The 22,710-nt window shown below is 39.6% G+C and overlaps 3 non-coding genes and 1 pseudogene across 3 annotated transcripts; all 4 read left to right on the top strand.

Annotated features, from left to right (window-relative positions):
• The first annotated feature begins 4,757 nt into the window (after window positions 1-4,757).
• On the top strand, window positions 4,758-4,919 carry LOC122013026. Its single transcript, XR_006120413.1, has one exon. It is a non-coding gene; the product is annotated as a U1 spliceosomal RNA (small nuclear RNA).
• Window positions 4,920-6,444: 1,525 nt separating this feature from the next.
• Window positions 6,445-6,608, top strand: LOC122013020. The gene has a single exon (XR_006120408.1). It is a non-coding gene; the product is annotated as a U1 spliceosomal RNA (small nuclear RNA).
• Window positions 6,609-20,279: 13,671 nt separating this feature from the next.
• On the top strand, window positions 20,280-20,441 carry LOC122013015. Its single transcript, XR_006120403.1, has one exon. It is a non-coding gene; the product is annotated as a U1 spliceosomal RNA (small nuclear RNA).
• A 1,078-nt stretch (window positions 20,442-21,519) lies between these two features.
• LOC122013033 lies at window positions 21,520-21,656 on the top strand (annotated as a pseudogene).
• Window positions 21,657-22,710: the final 1,054 nt, after the last annotated feature.

Raw genomic sequence — 22,710 nt, 5'->3', positions numbered from 1 at the left:
GACCTCAATAGAAGCACAATATCGAAACATGAAATTGAAACAAAAAATCAATTACAAAAACGATAACTAAAAAACTGATAGCCTCTTGTGTTTGGTTTTTCAAGATCTATACAAAAGATGAACTAGTTATGATATGGAATTAAATAACTAGTTATATCTTTTGTAGCTTATAAACCTCACGATCTTCTATTGTATTCCTCTTCTTATCTCGGACGTCGTGTGGGCGACGATCTACCAAGATGAGACTCCACCAAAACCTTCTTCTTCCTTCCAAGTTTCGGCCACCAACAATTTCCTAGAGATGAAGAACTTCGGCCACCAACCAAGCTCCAAGGGATGCTAAGAAACAATGTCTCCTATCTCTCCTTCTTCCTCTAACAAAATCCGGCCACCAACAACTCCTAGAGATGAGATGCCACCGGACACCAAGGAAGAAGAATAGGGGAAGAAGAGGGTCGACCACCACCAAGGAAGAGGGGAGAGGAATAATAGATGTGTTGTTGTAAGGTGAGGCACCTCTATCCTCTCTTTTATATTCCTTAGTCTTGGCAAATAAGGAAAGTTTAAATCATAATTAAAACTTCCTTATATTCTTTGCCAATGTCTAAGAAGGAAAATTTAATTAAAACTTCCTTATAAACCTTTAATGGCCGACCCTACCTTATTCTCTAAATAAGGAAAGTTTTAAACAAAAAATTAAAACTTCCTTAATTGTTTTCGGTAAAAAATTTCTTTCTTTAAATCCCTTCATGGTTGGTTATAAAAGGAAAGTTTGATAAATTAAAATCTTTCTTTTAAAACATGTGGATGGTTACTGATCCGGCAGTAAGGACGGGGGACCCCCTTTGAGGGAAATCACTGACACGTAGAGGTCAAAAGCCTAAGGGCAAGATGAGGTTCGGCCGATCGGGTAAGGGACGGGTCAACCGACCGAACGGGTCAGAACATAATCAAAGACAACCCGGCGGGGAGTCGGGTTTCCGACGCTCATGGTGAACAAGGTTGCCGGGCCGAGCGGGTGGCCCGCTCAGCTGAGGCATAAGGCAGTAATACCGTGAACAGTCTCAGCCGAGCACACGACCGGGAATATCCCGAGTGGACCATTACATGCGTCCGGTCGGACGTGATGGGACTGCTAAGCGGCTGGGCGCTTGGCGTGGGGAGAGAAAAGACAAAAGGACTAAGGAACAACTTCTGACAACAAGTATGTTCGAAGACCAAGCCATGCATAGAGCCCTATGACGGAAGGTTCTATTGTCCCATCAGAGAGGTGCTCGGACTGTAGCAGTATGGTGTCAGGCAAGCTCCTCTGACAAGCCCATACTGAGGTATGGTAAGAGGACACGTATATGCCTCGGTATGTGTGCATAAGCCTCCTCACAGCTCTATATAAGGGTCCTCATACTTCGCCGGAGGTACGCATTCTCGCATATTCGGAGCCACTCTCTCATTTTCCTCTTGCCTGACTTGAGCGTCGGAGGGTCGTCACCGGGAACCCCTTCCCGGTCCGACTTCTTTGCAGGTTCGCCGGAGCTTCGTACTGCCGGTCGGAGAGCCACGTCATCGGTTCGGAGATCGCCACGTGCCCAGCGTCCATCGATTCAGCGTTCGGACAAGATCAGTTACAAAAAGGAAAGTTTTATCAAAAATTAAAATCTTCCTTTAAACTATAAATAAGGAAAGATATCAAACCTTTCTTTTAATCCTTTGTAGAAAGCTATAAAAGGAAAGATTTATAATTTTAAAACTCTCTTTTAAAATCATGGCTTCCACATAAGGAAAGATTTAAAATTTATCAAAAAATTAAAATATTCCTTTTAACTACAAATAAGGAAAGATATCAAACCTTTCTCTTAATCCTTTGTAGAAAGCTATAAAAGGAAAGATTTATAATTTTAAAACTCTCTTTCAATGTGAATGTGGCCAACCACCCTTGCTTGGGCTCCAAGCTAGGGCCGACCACAACTTAAACCCATCTAACCTTGGTTTGGCCGACCCTAGCTTGGGCTCCAAGCTTGGCTTGGCCGGCCACCTTAAGATGGGTAAGAAGTTGGGTTTGGTGGATATAAGGCTTTATAAATAAGAGGTTACAATAGGGACCGAGAGGAGGAATTGGTTTTGGTCTCCCGATGAGCTTGAGCTTCCCGTGTTCGTCCTGAACAGCCAACTCAAGTTCATCAATAATATCTCATTCCACTAAAGAGTTATTATTGCACTACTGCACCAATCCCATATTACAATATGGGCTCCTTCTTATCATGAGTGTGTTAGTCTCCCTGTGTTTAAGATATCGAATGCCCATTAATTAAATGAGTTACTGACAACTCACTTAATTAATATCTAGCTCTAAGAGTAGTACCACTCAACTTTATTGTCATGCCGGACTAGGTCCACCTGCAGGGTTTACATGACAATCCTTATGAGCTCCTCAAGGGGACATCATCAACCTAGATTACTTGGACACAGTTTCATTCTATAATCAACAACACACCATATAAATAATATCATTTCTCAACTTATCTGGCCTATTGATTTAACGAGCTAAATCACACCTTTTGATAAATCAAAGAAATAAATATTAAGTATATGTGCTTGTTATTATATCATGATTAAGAGTACACACTTCCATAATAACAGAGGTATTCTTCTTTTATATAGTTAGTATAAAAAGATACTACCTCAAATGGTCCTGCTCAATACACTCATAGTGTACTAGTGTAATTTATTAGTCAAGATAAACTAATACCTAATTACACTGCAACCACTCCAATGGTTTGTCTCATTCTATCTTGGTTGTGAACAACTATTTATAATTTATAAGGAACTGATAACATGAACTTCTGTGTGTCTCCTCACACCATGTTATCTTCAATATAAATTCAATGGACAACTACACTTCGCATAAATGTAGACATTTGACCAATATGATTCTTAAATGTTTATACAAAAGCTAGACTTTTAGTATACATTCTAACAGGTAGTACACAAAAGGAGGGTGACTCGGAGATTAAGGCATAGGAGGGAGGATTTTGGGGTCTTCTTTGCACCTTATAATCGTAAGATCTAGCGAAAGGAGGTAAGTATCTCTCACCTGCAGTATGAGTAGCTTCGTTAATACTTGTTATAATATGTTTTAAGCGTGTTGCGTGTTAAAGGAGATAGATGCTAGGATATGTAAGATGCCCTCTAAAGTTTTGGGATTTAGAGCATGTTTAGATTATCTTGGTTTGCTTCCCATTAAGTTTTGGGACTAAGAAGTATAATCAAGTGCCTAAAGTGCTTCCCTATAAGTACGGGAGAATTAAGCGCACATAAGGTGTTTGGTTAAATGTCAAGCAAGTGTAAGTACCAGAAATTAATAGTTAAAAGGAAGTATTTTACTTTAGAAAGACATGTACTGGACACAAGGCCCATGGGTGGGCTCCTAGATCACCCCTAGGCTCCTAGACCACCTAGTACTACCTTAATGGGTTCGGGATTAGCTACCTCAGATCTTATTAAGGATGCGCGCAAAATGGTACAATGCCAGACCCAAGAAAGTGATTATTATTTTCACTATTATGTAATATAAAGTTTTAAACTTCATGGTTTGTCTTAATGGAAGTTTCCTAAGTTTAGAATTGAGTTATGTAGTGCAGTAGTTATAAACTCAATAATATGCCAAGATGACTATTTTATTTCATTACTAGCATGGTTTTCGTGTTGATGGTTTGCATGACAAACTGGTTTAAAAATACATGTCATGTGCATATTTCCGAAGTATGGTTTTAGTGTGAACTACTGGCAAAAGCATGTTTACATGTTGCATTTTCTTCAAGCAGTTTAAAAAGTATGTCTTCTTTTAATGTATCATTTTGTGAGTAGATGATACTTACTAAGTATCTGCTTATAGATTGCATTTCCTTATACTACAGATAGAGGTAAAGGAAAGCTCGAGTAGGAGGAGGCAGCAGGAGCAGTGCTTGGGGGTGTGTGTGTGTGTGGCAGAACAATGGAAAGAGATCAGAACATTTGTTATTTTGGGGACCATGTAGAACTTTGGTTTTGTTTCTTCTTTCCACTTTACCTAAGATATTGGAACTACGAGTGTAGAATGAATTTGACGGCTTGGTATAATTTTGAATGGCAAGTGAAAGTGGAAAAGAGGAGAACAAGCTTTTCCGACTGAAAAAGGGGATCCTCCGCATGGCCCGTGGCATGGCAGTGCGGGTTCGCACGGCCTTGCACTGTCTCCTCTCGACCAAGGTGACACGGCCGTGTGGAAGCACATGACTGTGCCCTTCCTCCACTCGGCCAAAGGTGACACGGCCGTGTGAAAACACACGGTCGTGCCTTTCTTCCTCTCGGCCGAGGTGACACGGCCGTGTGGAATCACACGGCTGGGCACCTCCTCCTCTCGGCCAATGCTACACGACCGTGTGATTCCATATGGCCGTGCCTCTCCTTCTCTCGACTGAAGTGACATGGCCGTGTGGGTTCACACGACCGTGCCCCTTCCTCTACCAAGGGTCACGGCCGTGCGACCCTCACACGGTTGTGCCCTGTGTCAGTTGGGAGTACAATGCCTGTCAGGCCCACACGACCCAGACTCACTAGAAGCTTCAGACTCCCTTCGGCCCTACGTGGCTGCAAGTCATGCCCTACCAGTTGTAACAGATTAGAATAGATGTATGGACTAAGCAACATGTAACAAGTAAGAAGGCCAGAAATTTAAGATGTATGAGGAAAGAGTAACGTTTGTCCTGTAGCTTAAGGGTATGAGTAAGGGTGAGCGTTACATTATGGGCGATCAAGAAGGCCTATGACCTAGGTCAATGACCTCCATTGCACTTTGGAGGGGTGTTGGTCTACAATCTCAAGTTGGGAGAGTGGACATCATAATTTTTGGTAGTGGGGGTACGTGTTCATGCGGTCCCCGCCTAATTCTTAAAATAAATTGTTTTATTTATTTTAATCCTAATCCAAATTTTAATAATAATAATAATTATTATTATTATTATTATTATTTTTACATATTACTTGATTGGTTTTATTTATTCATTTTATATACATTCTGTTTTTTTTTAAATAATACAATCTAAGAGAACCAAATAAATGAAACTATATTTATTGTCAGAAATTAATTAGTTAATTTGGTTAATAAAACCTATACACTTGCTGATGGGTGATGGGTTGGTGCAATTATACCATGCGTTCATGAATAATATCAATATCTCAAATTAGTCAATAATGACCAATGTAAAGATGATTTTAAGTGTTGATTAACTAATTGCACAAGTAACCTCATGCATATGTCTGTACTTTTACATCTCTCTAAAAGTCATTATAAGATGTTTGTTTATTCAATAGATTATTTAAAAATCATTAATCCAATTAGTTAGGTTCATAAAATCATAAACTTTTTCATCGGTGATAAAATTCTAGATTTCAGTTAGTCCCACATTGATATAATAAGAAGGAAAGTGTGAACGTTACTAATGAACTTTGCTCCATATTTGGACGGGTCTAAGGGTGATCAAGAAGGCCTATAATTTTTTATCTTTTCCGTGTTAACCTAGGGACGGATTGACGGGGACGCTGAGAACAAGTAAATCATCTTTTGTCATAAGAAGACCTACAATTTAACTCAATGATCTTCATTGAACTTATTGAACTTTTGAAGGCCATCTGCATGATTGAGAGACTTGACTTTATAATCTTTATCCAATCAATTAATTAGGTTAATAATATTAGTGAAATAATTATAGTAAAAATTGGAATATACTATCTAACGGCCTGTCCCACTGGCCTATCCCACGACTACATATGGTGGTGAAATAATACTTCAATTATTGGAGTTTGATTTGATGAGGTTTGCCAAGTTAAGTAGGTAGATCAAAGTTAAGAAGTTAAACACGTTAGCAAAAGAGAGGTCCTCGAAGACCTTGATGAAATCCATTTAGAGGACTATTAAAAATAAAACAGAGAGTAAGGAAATTAAGCTTAAAACAATAATAATTCTCCTAAAAAAGTGTTTAGGTTCCTCATTCTGTCACACAATTTATATTTAATTTATTATTATTATTATTTTTTCATTTTTGAGCTTGAGGTGCTTAACTTCAAGCTCCATGCATATTTGTTACGAAAGTTTTTTCCCTCTCAAAAAAGTTCTATAATGAAAAAACTTATAATGATTTTTCTAAGATTAACATTAGGATTTTGATACATGATAAAATATTTAATATTTATTATTTATGTTTTTTTTATTTTGTGACTTATTTTTAATCTTAACAAAGTAGAAATATTTTAACTTTCATATTTGGGAAATCTTTTTAAACAAGTAAGTTGCTTCTCTAATCCTAACATAATGAAATTTTAGATTATAATTAGTCTCATATTGTTAAAATAAAAAGAAGTAAAATGTGAAAACTGCTATTAAAGCATATGAACATGAGTCTTTGCTCCATACTTACTTGGACGGGGTCTATGGGTGATCAAGATGGCCTATGACCTAGCCCAATGACCTTCATTGCGCTTTGGAGGGGTATTGGTCTACCACATCTCCCCAAGTTGAGAGAGTGGACACCATAATTTGTTGTAGTGGGGGTACGCGTTCGCGCGACCCCTGCCTAATTCTTAAAATAAATTATTTTGTTTATTTTAATCCTAATTTTATTAATGATAATAATAAATATTTTTTATATATCACATGATTAATTTTATTTAATCATTTTACATACATTCTTATATTTTAAAAAAAATAATATAATCTAAGAAAACCAAATAAATGAAACTAAATTTATTTTCAGAAATTAATAGTATAAACATTTCAAATTAGTCAATTAAAAAAATGATAATTCTATTTAGCTTTATTAACTATCTTTTGAATTAATCAGTACAGTCTCATAGAAATTTTCCACCGACCATCAGAGCAAATTGAGATACAAATATATTATAGTTAGGATTTGAACCGTGAATATCTGGGTGATAACATCAATGCTAATTAACCAATTGCACAAGTAATTTATTTCAAATTATAAAAATGAAATAAAATTAAAAATATGTGATATTTTATTTAACAAATAAAGTTGTATTTTTTATTAGGTAAGTAAAAAATATACTTAAAAAAATTAAAAAAAACATATAGTTAAAAAATTAACATAAAATTAAAAAACAAATGTTAAAAAAAAATTAAGTTTAAAAAACAAAATATGTTATATTTTATTCCCCATAATTTTGATTTTGTGATTACATAATGATCACTTAACCAATTAAAATTATATATGATAACTTGAACGAAACACACTTTAAAAGTTATGATAAGATATTAATTTATTCAATCGATTATTTAATAATCATTGATCCAATTAGTTAGTGACGGTAACGACTCGACCCATTTGGCGGCCCTTGGGTCGTTGACCGTCGATCGTCGGCCGTGTTGTTACTCACTAGGACTTTCCACCCCTGGCCAGTGGATTTTTGTCTCCCCCAGGATTCGAACTCTAAACCTCCAGGCTTAAGTACTAGAGTTTATGAATCCTGATAGCCAAGTGACCGGCCTGGTCGTTACAGTGACACTGAGATGAAGATAGACCCCCTTAGGTATAATGATTTTTCTAAGATTAACATTAGGATTTTGATACATGATAAAATATTTTATGTCTATTATTTATGTTTTTTTATTGTAAAATATCGAAAAATGGCGAATAATGATAAGGGAATTTTTCAGAATTTTTAGAATTTTTTCTGGAATTTTTCGGAGACTGTATGGACGAGTTTATGGGGATAAAAATGGGATCTGAGAAAGCCTATTTAGTCAACCCCATTTAAACTAGGAAAGTTTCATTTTTCCTTTTTCTTTTATTTTCTTTTTCTTTAAATTTTATTCTCCTTTCCCTGTGCCCTCACCCGAGCCTCGCCGCGCCCTCTTCTTTCCCCCCCCCCGGCCGACTCATCTGCCCTAACTACTGTCGCTCACGGCGATTTCTCCAACCCGACGAATACAAGTCTTTCCCTACACCGATTCCTCTGCCCTAGCCTCTTCATCGCTGCACACCTCCGCCTTCTACTCGAGACAAGTTGCAGCGACGAGATGAGGCCGAGAGCGGGCCACCAAGTCCGGCACCAGTCGCCGATGATCCATTTCTCATTTCTCCCTCGTCGCCTCTTTCCCGATCACAGTGGAGATCACCCAATGCTGAGGTCCATGCCCTAACTCCGATTTGCCGAATTTCGCATACTTGATTCTCCGGTCATAGACACCTTGTTGCAGCTTTCTCTTGTGTCCAGCCATCGCGACCAGGTGCGAGCCCTAGTTTTGGTTCATTGCGACATCTTTCTTCTTGATTGGATTTCACTGTGGATATGAGGGATCTCTATTAGATCTCTCCAACCGATCTCTGTTTAGTTGGGGCTTTCATTATTGATCTTTTTCTTGTATAGGGATTGCGATGCAGTAACCAGGTCGAGCTTTGGCTCCACGAATCAGTTGTGGTTGATGAGGTATACATGTTATAGTTTAGTTTAAGCTTGATTCCATATTTGGGTGTTGAATTGGATTTAATGCTTGGATGTGGTTATGATGATTGTTGTGTAGGGCATTTGAATTGGAAATAAACAACTCTATCTTGTTTCGACCACAATCCTTGGCAGCGAACATATTTTTCAGTGGTGAATCAACATGAGAGCATATGAGATTTGGGTGAGTTATGATGGATTCATGTTTAACCTAACCTAATGTGATTATGGAATGCTTAATCTATTGTAGTTGTGATGGTTTATGGATTAAGTTTAGTAAATTCTTATTGAGATGAATTAACTACAGTTGATTCATGTTGGATTAGATTTAATCCTTGGATTATTAGAGATGATCATATTGCTAATCGTAAGTTGATCAACGAAAGAGAATGATTGTGTAGATTGCGGATTATTGGAGTTATTGAAAAATGTTGGATATGATTGGATAATTGATTAAGGGGATTAATATAAGTTAATCATTAATTATGATTAATTAATGATGGATCGATTAGAGTTTTCCCTAATTAAATTGGGGAGTTTATCTGGCTATTTGTTATCTATATAATTAGCTAAATATATTGTGTGATCACAGGACTTTGACACGAGACGAGCATCTCGACGTCGGATCTGGACTGGATTGGACCTTCCTAATGGAGGCGGGTACCTCTTGACTTATATTTTATGATATTGTCAATTGGATATGCATAGTATTTTATAGCTACAAGCAATGATCATGTTTGTCTTTGGTATGTCACGGTTTGATACCCATAGCATGTTCTGTTTTGTCGCTTGTTATGTATCCATGTTTATACCTTGTCATTATTGCCATGAGTACCTTAGTTCCTAGAGTAAGTGACATACCATGCTTTACTGAGTTTAGGACTAGATTATGAATTTTTATTATCTGGCATGTGTACCTATATTTTTATATCATATCTGATCTGTGTACCTAGACCCTTTTGCTTTGATCCATGTATATTGTTGGTACATATTTTATGGAGGTGGATATGTTCAGGACCTAGGTTGTTATACCATAGACGACCTGTATACCCTAGATCTGTGGATTTGACTTACTAGTACTAGGGTACACATTTTTATATATATATGGATTTGGTTCAGGATATTGTCATGCTTAGTATCATGCACCATTCGTATGATTACATGCTGCGCGATAGTCTGCTCCATTATTGTTGAGCACGTCGCCAGTTACATCACTGTCAGTGCTCAATTGGTACGCTCATGGGTAGCGTGACGCAGCATGGTAACACGTCAGTTTTGCTCTGTTCGGTGCTCCATTGGTCTGCTCATGGGTAGTGTGACGCAGCGTGGTAGCACGTCAGGGATCCCTCCCCGTCATGGTGTACCGGGAGATGAGAGCATTGTGCTCCCCCATTTATGATTTAGGGTAGGTGTATGTGTGTACTCCGACGGCATCCCGTCCACTTGGTCACTCATCAGGAGTAGTGACGTCAGAGTGCACGGTTGTCACAGCCCTACCCACTCGGTCTCACCATTGTGTGTGAGATGACTGACTGGCGTCAGGGGTGACCATGTCATTGGCATCATACGCATTGATGCATTTATTGCTTGTGCTTGCTGCATTTATTTGCTGCATTTGGTTGGATGCATATGTTTGACATGCATACAGGATTTATTACACTCTTGGTTTGACGATCCTTTTGTTCTGGATAGGAGTTCCTGGTGAGTACAACTTCCTCAGTTACCTTTCAGTTTTTCATTTTTCCTATATATGATTAGGAAGTTGTATTCCATGTTTATTGCTGTTAGATATATCTTACTAGGCATGTCTATTGGTATTCGCTGAGTTGTTGAACTCACCCCCGTGGACACTATCTTTTTCAAGTACCAGGTTGTTTATGGAGTCGCTTGGAGTATCTTACCTGCCGGTCCCCACGTCACATCAGAAAACCTGTCTCCGTTTTTGTTTATTTGTATTTTGGTAGATGAATGTGTGTATTTGGCTTTGTGTTCCGGTTTTATTTCTGGAGTGTTATGTTGTTGTGTAGTGTAAGCCTAGCCGGCTAGCAGTGTTTTGTTTTGTTTTGTATGGGCTTGTATTTATGTTTTTTTCTGCTGTGTTGGTTTTGGTACAGCCGAGTGGGATGCTTTACATATAACTGCGTGGTTGTGTGTATATTCCAGCCGCCTGTGGCTGATGTATATTATGTCTGTAAAAATGCTTCAGATTGTCACACATACAGGGGAGGTGCTGCCAAAATTTCTTCGGACAGAGACTCCCCCGGGGTGTGACAATTTAGTGGTATCAGAGCAGGTATACGATACTTGCTATGTGTTCTGGATTTTCGAGATTTATTTGATACCAATTTATTGGTATCAGAGCAGGGTTTACAAGTCGTATTTCCTGTGTTTTGGATTTTGTGTTTTAGTTTTCTCGATGTGACTTTTCGAGTTTTGGGACCTGCCAGCGATAGGACATCTCCAAGCTATAGGAGGTATGTTGGTATATGTTATCCTACCTTTTTTGTTAGTATATGCACTGTTGACTATTATAGTTTATGACATGTATTAGTATTCTTTATTAGTACATGTTTGGTTGTTGTAGCATATATTACATGTGATGGGTTAGCCACTGATCTTGATTAACCTTAATAGAGATTAAGGATTATAGGCTCTGGTGATTTTTCATATCATACCCCCAGTAGTTTTAGCTTCTGTTACAATTAGTTGGTTAGAAGATCGAGGCACATACCAGCCTCTATTATTATTAGCTGTGTAGTGGATAGTATCTACATATTCATGTTGACTTAGCCAGTAGTATACCATTTTATCTTAGTTAATTTCATTAGTAGATAATTAATATACTCTTGTTAGATCAGTCAATAGAAGTTTGATTTACCATAGTTGCTTGAAGAGGATTAATGTAATCTTGATCAGTTGGTAGATGACCGATTTAGTTTTGTTGGTCCGATCAGTAGAGGACCATCATACTCTATTTTTATAGTGATGCTGATCTTTGGGTTATTCGTGCTTAGTTGGATATTTTGAACACATTTGAGTACAGGGCTTGTACCGACGTGGAAAAGACTGAATTAGTCATATACCATTGTCGGCTTGGTCAGCCTATAGAGGATCGATGTATCTTATTCCATGTGGACTTTAATTTTTGACTGTATGTACCTAGTTGGATAACTTAGAAGGTGACCCTGCAGTTTCAGAATGCCAGGTTGATTGGGTCAAATATGCTGCTTATTCCTATCTTTGTTGCGTGTACATATGATTGTTATGTGTTGTAGGAGTGTTTTGATGGACAGTCAAATTGCATGTAGTGAGTGTATATTTTTTTTTTCTAGTTATTATTGTTGTGGGTTTCTAGTAGATTATACCCGAGTGGTCTGATTGGTTTATTCGAGGTAGTTTGTCGATTAAATCTATGTTGTGAACTGTGCACATGTGTTTGAGTGTTTTATTGGAGGTATCTTATCGATTTAATCTGAGTTGTGATATGTGCAGATGTGTTCGGTGTAATATTTGAGGTATCTTGTTCATTATATTTGTTCTGTGTGTACACTCGTGTCGATTATGATTTGTTGGAAGTATTACGTTGATTATACTCTTGACATAGGTGTATATATGTCATGTGAGTGTTGTTTGAGGTGTATTGTCGATTATACCTATATTGATATGTGCACACGGGTTCGGTATACATTGTTGGAGGTATCACGATGGTTTATACCTTTGTTGTGAGTATGTTTGATGTGTACTAATTGGAGGATTATGTTGAACATACATATGTTGTGTGTGCACGTGTGCTAGGTGTATGGTTGGTAGCATCATGATGATTCTACCTATGTTGAATGTAGAATGTTAAGTATCTACATTATGTTATTGGTTGTATTACCCTGTCAACTAATTCTCCTATTAGTGGGTGACCGACCCACTAGGATGATGATAGAGTTGACTATGGATTTGATTTGCTTACTGGGTTGTTATACCCTAGACTACCCACGGTGATCTGTGGTAGAGAGATCTCGTGCAGTCTCTAGCTGGATAGTTAGGTGTCTTGGACACTTATGTATTGTTTGTGGTGGAGCGTTGCTCCCACACATGTTATGGATTGTTTGTGGTGGAGCGTTGCTCCCACATATTGCAGATTGCTTGTAGCGGAGCATTGCTCCCATATTTATTGCATATACATGTTACGGATTATTTATAGTGGAGTGTTACTCCCACATATGGAGGATTTCTTGTGGTAGAGCGTTGCTCCCACATATGTGGTATTTCGTGTGATGGAGCGTTGCTCTCACACTGGAGGATCTATTCTTTGGTGATTTATATCGTTGGTGATCAGATCTGTTTATTGTCGAGGATCTTATGGTTAGGAATGACTGTGATACGGACATTATGTGTCTTGGTTTTACTATTAGGGCTTGCGGTGCCCTAGATGTTATCATGGACTCGATGATTTGGGTATCACTAGGATGTTTGGATTGGTTTTCATTGTCTTTGTTGACGATGTGGTGATCTATTTCTAATCCGAGGTGGGTCACGTACACCATCTTCGCATAGTTCTAGAGATGTTTCGACGGAAATGTCTATATGTGAAGATCAGTAGTGCGTATTTTGGTTATCTTCTGTGAGATGTTTGAGACACACGGGTACTAGTAGGAGTATACCGTGGTTCCACAGGAGATAGAGGTTGTTATCGTTGAGAGTAGTCATGGTCTATACAGGAGACTCGCAACTTCCTTGGTCAGATTCGATATTACAAACGATTCGTTTGGGGGTTTTCCACGTGTTGCTATGCCACTGACACGCCTGACCGGGAAAGGCATGAAGTTCACGTGGTTCGAGGACTACGGGACCAGCTTCCAGGAGCTGAAGCGGAGATTAGTGTCGGCTCCAGTTTTGATTTTACCTTCTGGAGAGGGTGGATTCATACTTTACACCGACGCATCTCTTCAGGGTTTGAGCGCTGTTCTGAAGCAGCACGATAGAGTGGTCTCCTATGCTTCTCGACAGTTGAAGGAGCATGAGAAGAACTAACCAGTACATGACTTGTAGCTGGCCGCCATTATTTTTGCCTTGAAGATTTGGCAGCATTATCTGTACGGTGTTACATTTGAGATTCTCACTGACCATAAGAGTCTCAAATATCTGTTCACTTAGAAAGAAACTTAATCTCCGACTGAGGAGATGGATGGAATTCCTGAAGGATTATGTCTGTACCTTTAGCTATCACCCGGGGAAAAGCTAATGTGGTTGCCGATGCACTTAGCCGGAAATCCAGAGGGACTTTGGCTTGCCACCGAGTTGTGGTTACGGACTTGATTCAGGGATTCTCCGAATTGGGCCTTGAGGAGCAGGGACGGACAGAGCAGGATATTTTGGTTATCATGGTTGCTCAATCCTCGATCAGGATGAGGATTCAGGAGGCCCAGGCCGGGGATCGACATTTACAGTCCATTGGCAGCTAGATAGTTTTCGGGCAGCAGACCAAGTTTACCCGAGATAAAGCGGATACTATATATTTCCGAGGCCGATTATGCGTACCTCCAGCTCACCCGGTCAGGGAGGAGTTACTTCAGGAAGCTCATTGCTCCATATTTGCTATCCACCCAGGCGGGACCCGCATGTATCGAGATTTGAGGCGTTCCTATTGGTGGAACGACATGAAGGAAGACATCACGGATTTTGTAGCTAGATGTCTTGCCTGTCAGCAGGTGAGGGCTAAGCATCAGAGACCTGCCGACTTACTTCAGCGGATTCCTATTTCTGAGTGGAAATGGGAACACATTACCATGAACTTTATGGTGGGTTTGCCTTAAATACGACTAGACCATGACGCGATTTGGATAATCGTTGAACGATTAACCAAATCCGCGCACTTCTTAGCGATTCAGAAGACTGATTCCCTGGATCGATTGGCAGATATGTATTGCCAGGAGATCATCAGAATACATGATGTCCCTTTGACTATTATTTTGGATAAAGACCCTCGTTTCACGTCTCGATTCTGATAAAGTCTGCAGCAGACCTTGGGCTCTCAGCTCCGATTCAGTACAGCTTTCCATCCGCAGACAGATGGACAGTCGGAGCGGACCATTCAGACTCTAGAGGACTTGCTGAGGTCTTGTGTATTGAATTTTTAGAGGTAGTTGGGAGGACCACTCGCCATTGGTAGAGTTCGCCTCCAACAACGGTTTGCATTCGGTTATCCAAATGGCACCGTTTGAAGCGTTGTATAGTAGGCCTTGTCGGACACCCACCCTCTGGGATGATGTTGGAGAGGCCTAGCTGTTGGGACCTTATAGAGCTCAGTAGGACGAAGAGTTGGTCCGTATTATCAAACAGAGGGTGTTAGAGGCACAGGATCGCCAGAAGTGTTATGTTGATCGGAGACGTAGACCCCTAGAGTTCTTTATTGGCGACCATGTATTTCTGTGAGTTTCACCCATGGAAGGAGTGAAGAGATTTGGCTTCAGGGGTAAGCTAGCTCCGCGATACATTGGACCTTTCCAGATCTCGGAAAGAATTGGAGCAGTAGCTTATCGGTTGGCACCACCACCGTCCCTGACAGGAGTTCATGACGTATTCCATGTGTCTATACTGAGGAGATACATACCCGACCCGACACATGTACTGATAGATATCTCAGTTTCCGTTCAGCCTGACGTCACTTACGAGGAGGTTCCGGTACGGATTCTGGACCGGAAAGAGCGTCAGTTGTGGAACAAGACTATCCGGCTGGTTAAAGTCGGATGACAGTATCATTCGGACGAGGAGGCTACCTGGGAGCTCGAGGATAAGATCCGAGCTCGATACCCCATCTTTTCACTTGAGGTATGTGATTTAATTTACCGTTCAACATTTGTACTCTTTGCCTGTTAGTATTTGCTGATGGAAGATGATGAAATTTGGGGACCAAATTTTTATTAGTGGGGGAGAATGTAAAATATAAAAAAATGACGAATAATGATAAGGGAATTTTTTGAAATTTTTATAAATTTTTCTAGAATTTTTCGGAGACTGTATGGACGAGTTTACGGGGATAAAAACGAGATCTGGGAAAGCCTGTTTAGGCAATCCCATTTAAACGAGGAAAGTTTCATTTTTCCTTTTTCTTTTATTTTCTTTTTCTTTAATTTTTCTTCTCCTTTCCTCGTGCCCTCACCCGAGCCTCGCCGCGCCCTCTTCTCTCCCCCCCCCCCCCCCGACTCATCTGCCATAACTGCTGCCACTCGCGACGATTCTCCAACCCGATGAATACAAGTCTTTCCCTGCGCCGATTCCTCTGCCCTAGCCTCTTCATTGCTGCACACCGCCGCCTTCTACTCGAGACAAGTTGCAGCGATGAGATGAGGCTGAGAGCCGGCCACCAAGTCCGACACCAGTCGTCGATGATCCATTTCTCCTTTCTCCCTCGTCGCCTCTTTCCCGATCACAATGGAGATCACCCAATGCTGAGGTCCATGCCCTAACTCTGATTTGCCGAATGTCACATACTTGATTCTCCGATCATCGACACCTTGTTGTAGCTTTCTCTTGTGTCCAGCCATCGCGACCAGGTGCGAGCCCTAGTTTTGGTTCATTGCGACATCTTTCTTCTTGATTGGATTTGACCGTGGATATGAGAGATCTCTATTTGATCTCTCCAACCGATCTCTGTTTAGTTGGGGCTTTCATTATTGATCTTTTTCTTGTTTAGGGATTGCGATGCAGTAACCAGGTTGAGCTTTGGCTCCACGAATCAGTTGTGGTTGATGAGGTATACATGTTATAGTTCAGTTTAAGCTTGATTCCATATTAGGGTGCTGAATTGGGTTTAACGCTTGGATGTGGTTATGATGATTGTTGTGTAGGGCATTTGAATTGGAAATAAACAACTCTATCTTGTTCCGACCACAATCCTTGGCAGCGAACATATTTTTCAGTGGTGAATCAACATGAGAGCATATGAGATTTGGGTGAGTTATGATGGATTCATGTTTAACCTAACCTAATGTGATTATGGAATGCTTAATCTATTGTAGTTGTGATGATTTATGGATTAAGTTTAGTAAATTCTTATTGAGATGAATTAACTACAGTTGATTCATGTTGGATTAGATTTAATCCTTGGATTATTAGAGATGTTAGGACCAAAAGTAGCTAGAGGGGGGGGGGGGGGGGGGGGAATAGCTCGTCGCGTTCGCTCGGTGCTCGGCGTTGCTTGTTCCTTCAAAGATGTGCAGCGGAAATACAAAGAAACAAATCACACAACGCTAACAAGGTTGGTTTACTTGGTATCCACCTCAAGAGAGGTGACTAGTCCAAGGATCCACACCTACGCACACACCCTCCACTAATAAAACTCTCCTTTATGGTAACTACCAAGGGCGGAGAAGCCCTACAAGACTCAGTACACGAAGAGAGGGAAAGGATACAAGAAATACAAGCTTACAAGCTTACAATGAGTACAAACCCTAACCCTAGCTTCTCTTCTTGACTTTGATCCGCCTCTTGACTTGGAAACCTTCCAAGATCCTTCAAGAACTGGCGATCTGAGCTTTGCAAATGCTGTGGAGAAGCTGGCGAGAGATCTGGAGTAAATCGGTGAAGAGATGCTGCAGCCAACGCACGCCTGCAGCTCAAATACGACGCAACGGTCGGATCCCGATCGATTCGAATATTCCCAATTGATCGGGGAGGCTTTGGATCGATCCACGGATCGATCCAGAGCGCCCCTGTGCCCTGGAAAAATGCCTGGATCGATCCACGGATCGATCCAGCGCTTATCGCGCAAAGCAGCCGCATCCCAATCGATCCACTGATCGATTTGGACATCTGGATCGATCCACGAATCGATCCAGAGGCTCTCTGTTCGCTAGGAAAGGCCTGGATCGATCCACTGATCGATCCAGCACTTGGTTTTTGCCCAAAACCAAGTCCCAAGCCTCTCAAGCCAACATCCGGTCAACCTTGACCTGTTGATACATCATGCCTAGCATCTGGTCACTCCTTTGACCTGCTAGGACTTCCCACTAAGTGTCTGGTCAATCCCTTTGACCCACTTGGACTTTACTCGTCATGCCAAGTATCCGGTCACTCTCTTGTCCTACTTGGACTTCCACCAGATGTCTGATCATCCTTGATCCATCTGGATTTTCCCTTGCCTGGCTTCACTCACCAGGACTTTCACCTGGCTTCACTCACCAGGATTTCCTTCTGCCTAGCTTCACTCACTAGGACTTTCACCTGGCTTCACTTACCAGGATTTCCAATCTGCCTAGCTTCACTCACTAGGACTTTCACCTGGCTTCACTCACCAGGATTTTCAATCTGCCTAGCTTCACTCACTAGGACTTTCACCTGGCTTCACTCACCAGGACTTTCACCTGCCTAGCTTCACTCACTAGGGCTTTCCTTCTGCCTGGCTTCACTCACCAGGACTTTCAATTCTGCTGCCTAACATACCAGTTAGGACTTCCTAGTCAGGTATCCGGTCACTCTTGACCTACTTGACTCTCCTTCAATCACACTGATCAATCCCTGATCAGAATCTCCCCACATGAACAACTGCACCTGCATTGTCCATGTGTCTACATGTATTGTCAAACATAGAAACTATGACCAAGACCCAAGCTTGGTCAACTCAGTCAACCTTGACCTAAAGGATATTGCACCAACAATGATCATATTGCTAATCGTAAGTTGATCAACGAAAGAGAATGATTGTGTAGATTGAGGATTATTGGAGTTATTGAAAAATGTTGGATATGATTGGATAATTGATTAAGGGGATTAATATAAGTTAATCAATAATTAGGATTAATTAATGATGGATCGATTAGAGTTTTCCCTAATTAAATTGGGGAGTTTATCTGGCTATTTGTTATCTATATAATTAGCTAAATATATTGTGTGATCACAAGACTTTGACACGAGACGAGCATCTCGACGTCGGATTTGGACTGGATTGGACCTTCCTAATGGAGGCGGGTACCTCTTGACTTATCTTTTATGATATTGTCAATTGGATATGCATAGTATTTTATAGCTACAAGCAATGATCATGTTTGTCTTTGGTATGTCACGGTTTGATACCCATAGCATGTTCTGTTTTGTCGCTTGTTATGTATCCATGTTTATACCTTGTGATTATTACCATGAGTACCTTAGTTCCTAGAGTAAGTGACATACCATGCTTTACTGAGTTTAGGACTAGATTTTGGATTTTTATTATCTGGCATGTGTACCTATATTTTTATATCATGTCTGATCTGTGTACCTAGACCCTTTTGCTTTGATCCATGTATATTGTTGGTACATATTTTATGGAGGTGAATATGTTCAAGACCTAGGTGGTTATACCATAGAGGACCTGTATACCCTAGATCTGTGGATTTGACTTACTGGTACTAGGGTACACATTTTTATATATATATGGATTTGGTTCAGGATATTGTCATGCTTAGTATCATGCACCATTCGTATGATTGTATGTTGTGCGATAGTCTGCTCCATTATTGTTGAGCACATCGCTAGTTACATCACTGTCGGTGCTCCGTTGGTCCGCTCATGGGTAGCGTGACTCAGCGTGGTACACGTCAGTTTTGCTCTGTTCGGTGCTCCGTTGGTCCCCTCATGGGTAGTGTGACACAGCGTGGTAGCACGTCAGGGATCCCTCCCCGTCATGGTGTACCGGGAGATGAGAGCATTGCGCTCCCCCATTTATGATTTGGGGTAGGAGTATGTGTGTACTCCGACAGCATCCTGTCCACTCGGTCACTCATCAGGAGTAGTGACGTCAGAGTGCACGGTTGTCACAACCCTACCCACTCTGTCTCACCATTGTGTGTGAGATGGCTGACTGGCGTCAGGGGTGACCATGTCATTGGCATCATACGCATTAATGAATTTATTGCTTGTGCTTGCTGCATTTATTTGCTGCATTTAGTTGGATGCATATGTTTGACATGCATACAGGATTTATGACACTCTCGTTTTGACGATCCTTTTGTTCTGGATAGGAGTTCTTGGTGAGTACAGCTTCCTCAGTTACCTTTCAGTTTTGCATTTTTCCTATATATGATTAGGAAGCTGTATTCCATGTTTATTGCTATTAGATATATCTTACTAAGCATGTCTATTGGTATTCGCTGAGTTGTTGAACTCACCCCCGTGGACACTATGTTTTTCAAGTACCAGGTTGTTTATGGAGTTGCTTGGAGTATCCTATCTGCCGGTCCCCACGTCACATCAGAAGACCTGTCTCCGTTTTTGTTTATTTGTATTTTAGTAGATGAATGTGTGTATTTGGCTTTGTGTTCCGGTTTTGTTTCCGGAGTGTTATGTTGTTGTGTGGTGTAAGCCTAGCCGGCTAGCAGTGTTTTGTTTTGGTTTGTTTTGTATGGGCTTGTATTTATGTTTTTTTCTGCTGTGTTGGTTTTGGTACAGCCGAGTGGGCTGCTTTACATATAACTGCGTAGTTGTGTGTATATTCTAGCTACCTGTGGCTGATGTATATTATGTCTGTAAAAATGCTTCAGATTATCACCCGTACAGGGAGGTGCTGCCGCAATTTCTTCGGATAGAGACTTCCCCAGGGCATGACATTTATTTTGCACTTATTCTTAATCTTAACAAAGTAGAAATATTTTAACTTTCATATTTGCATTGGAAATCTTTTTGAATCAACTAAGTTGCTTCTCTTATCCTAACATAATAAAGTTTTAGATTATAATTAGTCCCATATTATTTAAATAACAAGAAGCAAAATGTGAAAACTGTTATTAAAGCATATGGACACGATCCTTTGCTCCATACTTACCTGGACGGGGTCTATGGGTGATCAAGATGGCCTATGACCTAGCCCAATGACCTCCATTGCACTTTGGAGGGGTATTGGTCTACCATCTCCCCAAGTTAGGAGAGTGTACTTCATAATTTGTTGTAGTGGGGGTACGCGTTCGCGCGACCCCTGCCTAATTCTTAAAATAAATTATTTTGTTTGTTTTAATACTAATTTTATTAATAATAATAATAATAATTTTTTATATATCACATGATTGATTTTATTTAATCATTTTACATACATTCTTATATTTTTTAAAAATTAATATAATCTAAGAAAACCAAATAAATGAAACTAAATTTATTGTCAAAAATTAATACTATAAACATTTCAACTTAGTCAATTAAAAAAATGATAATCCTTTTTATCGTTATTAACTATCAATCGAAGTAATCAGTACATTCTCATAAAAATTTTCCTAAGTTATTTATTTCAAATTATAAAAATGAAATAAAATTAAAAATATGTGATATTTTATTTAAATAATAAAGTTGTATTTTTTATTAGGTAAGTAAAAAATATACTTAATTTTTTTTTAAAAAAATGTATAGTTAAAAAAATTAACATAAAGTTAAAAAACAAATATTAAAAAAATTATGTTTAAAAAACAAAACACCTAAAGTTACTATTGATTTTATAATGGAGGGTAATATAATAAAATATAAAACTAAATTATATATTATAATTTTCAAATAAATAAATTTTTATTACATTATTTAGGTTGAACCAAATAAATTAGGTTATATTTTATTCCCCATAATTTTGATTATTTGATTACATAATGATAACATAACCAATTAAGATTATATATGATAATTTGAACGAAATACACTTTAAAAGTTATGATAAGATATTCATTTATTATTATTTAAGAATCATTGATCCAATTAGTTAGTGACACGGTGATGAAGATAGACCCCCTTAGGTATAATGATTTTCCTAAGATTAACAATAGGATTTTGTTACATGATAAAATAATTTATGTTTATTATCTATGTTTTTTTATTTTGCACTTATTCTTAATCTTAACAAAGTAGAAATATTTTAACTTTCATATTTGCATTGGAAATCTTTTTGAAACAACTAAGTTGCTTCTCTAATTCTTGCATAATGAAGTTTTAGATTATAATTAGTCCCATATTGTTAAAATAACAAGAAGTAAAATGTGAAAACTGCTATTAAAGCATATGGACATGAGCCTTTGCTCCATACTTACCTGGACGCGGTCTATGGGTGATCAAGATAGCCTATGACCTAGCCCAATGACCTCCATTACACTTTGGAGGGGTATTAGTCTACCATCTCTGTCACGCCCCAGGTAGTCCCTGTCCGAAGAAATTTCGGCAGCATCTCCCCTGTACGGCGGACAATATGAAACTCAGAATACATATATCTCTATACCTCGGCTACACATGGCCGGAATAATACAATACAATTAAGAAACAAACCACGCAGTTTATATCAACATTCCACACAGATATAATATATGATCAATCCACGCAGTCTAATATGGAAAGACGATATAGAACCCCGAAGATATATGTAAACAGCCTACTCCACTACAACGAAGAAAACAAATCCACGAAGTAATGAAAATACAACCGCAGCGGAAAACAAAAGTAGCAAACCCGAATGTTCAATGTAAAGTCCACAATACAAACTCACAATACAAGTATATAAGGTGCAAAAGCAAAATATAATCCGACAAAGAAAATCCTCGCGATAATGGGGCTAGCGACTGGAATCTCCCCGACGGCCTCAACCTGAAATGGTAATAAAAACGGGGTGAGTTCAATGAACTCAGCAGGTAATCCAATAGACATGTACAGCAATATATAACTACCAGTAATATCCTAAGGTACAGCCTCCTAAACCATAAAGCCTATAGTACAGTCTCCTATCAGTATAACACATATGCATAACTGAATAAAATGCAGTAACCAACAATAGGCATGTAGTACAGTCTATAGCAAGAATAATAAGAAGAGGCATAACTGAAATAAACTGTACTCACCTGCGAGGCTTGTGCAACTGACTGTAAACATACACAGATAAAGATAGTCAGAGCAAAAGCATATAACCTGTATGCATGTCAATCATATGCAATCACCAAAATGCATCAATCATAATTAATGCAATCTGTGCATATGATGCAAATGACATGGTCACCCCTGACGCCAGTCAGAATCTCACACACAATGGTGAGACCGCGTGGGTAGGGCTGTGACACCGTGCACTCTGCCGTCACTACCCCTGAAGAGTGACCGAGTGGACGGGATGCACCGGAGTACACCTATCCTCCAACCTCACTATAGGAGGGAGCGCCATGCTCTCATCTCCCGGTACACAATGACGGGGAGGGACCCCGGTGTGCTACCACGCTGCCTATCACACTACCC

This window comes from Zingiber officinale, chromosome 8A (assembly GCF_018446385.1).
Source record: "Zingiber officinale cultivar Zhangliang chromosome 8A, Zo_v1.1, whole genome shotgun sequence".
NCBI lineage: Eukaryota > Viridiplantae > Streptophyta > Magnoliopsida > Zingiberales > Zingiberaceae > Zingiber > Zingiber officinale.
The sequence above is the reverse complement of the archived record's forward strand: the minus strand, read 5'-3'. Positions and strand labels throughout refer to the sequence as shown.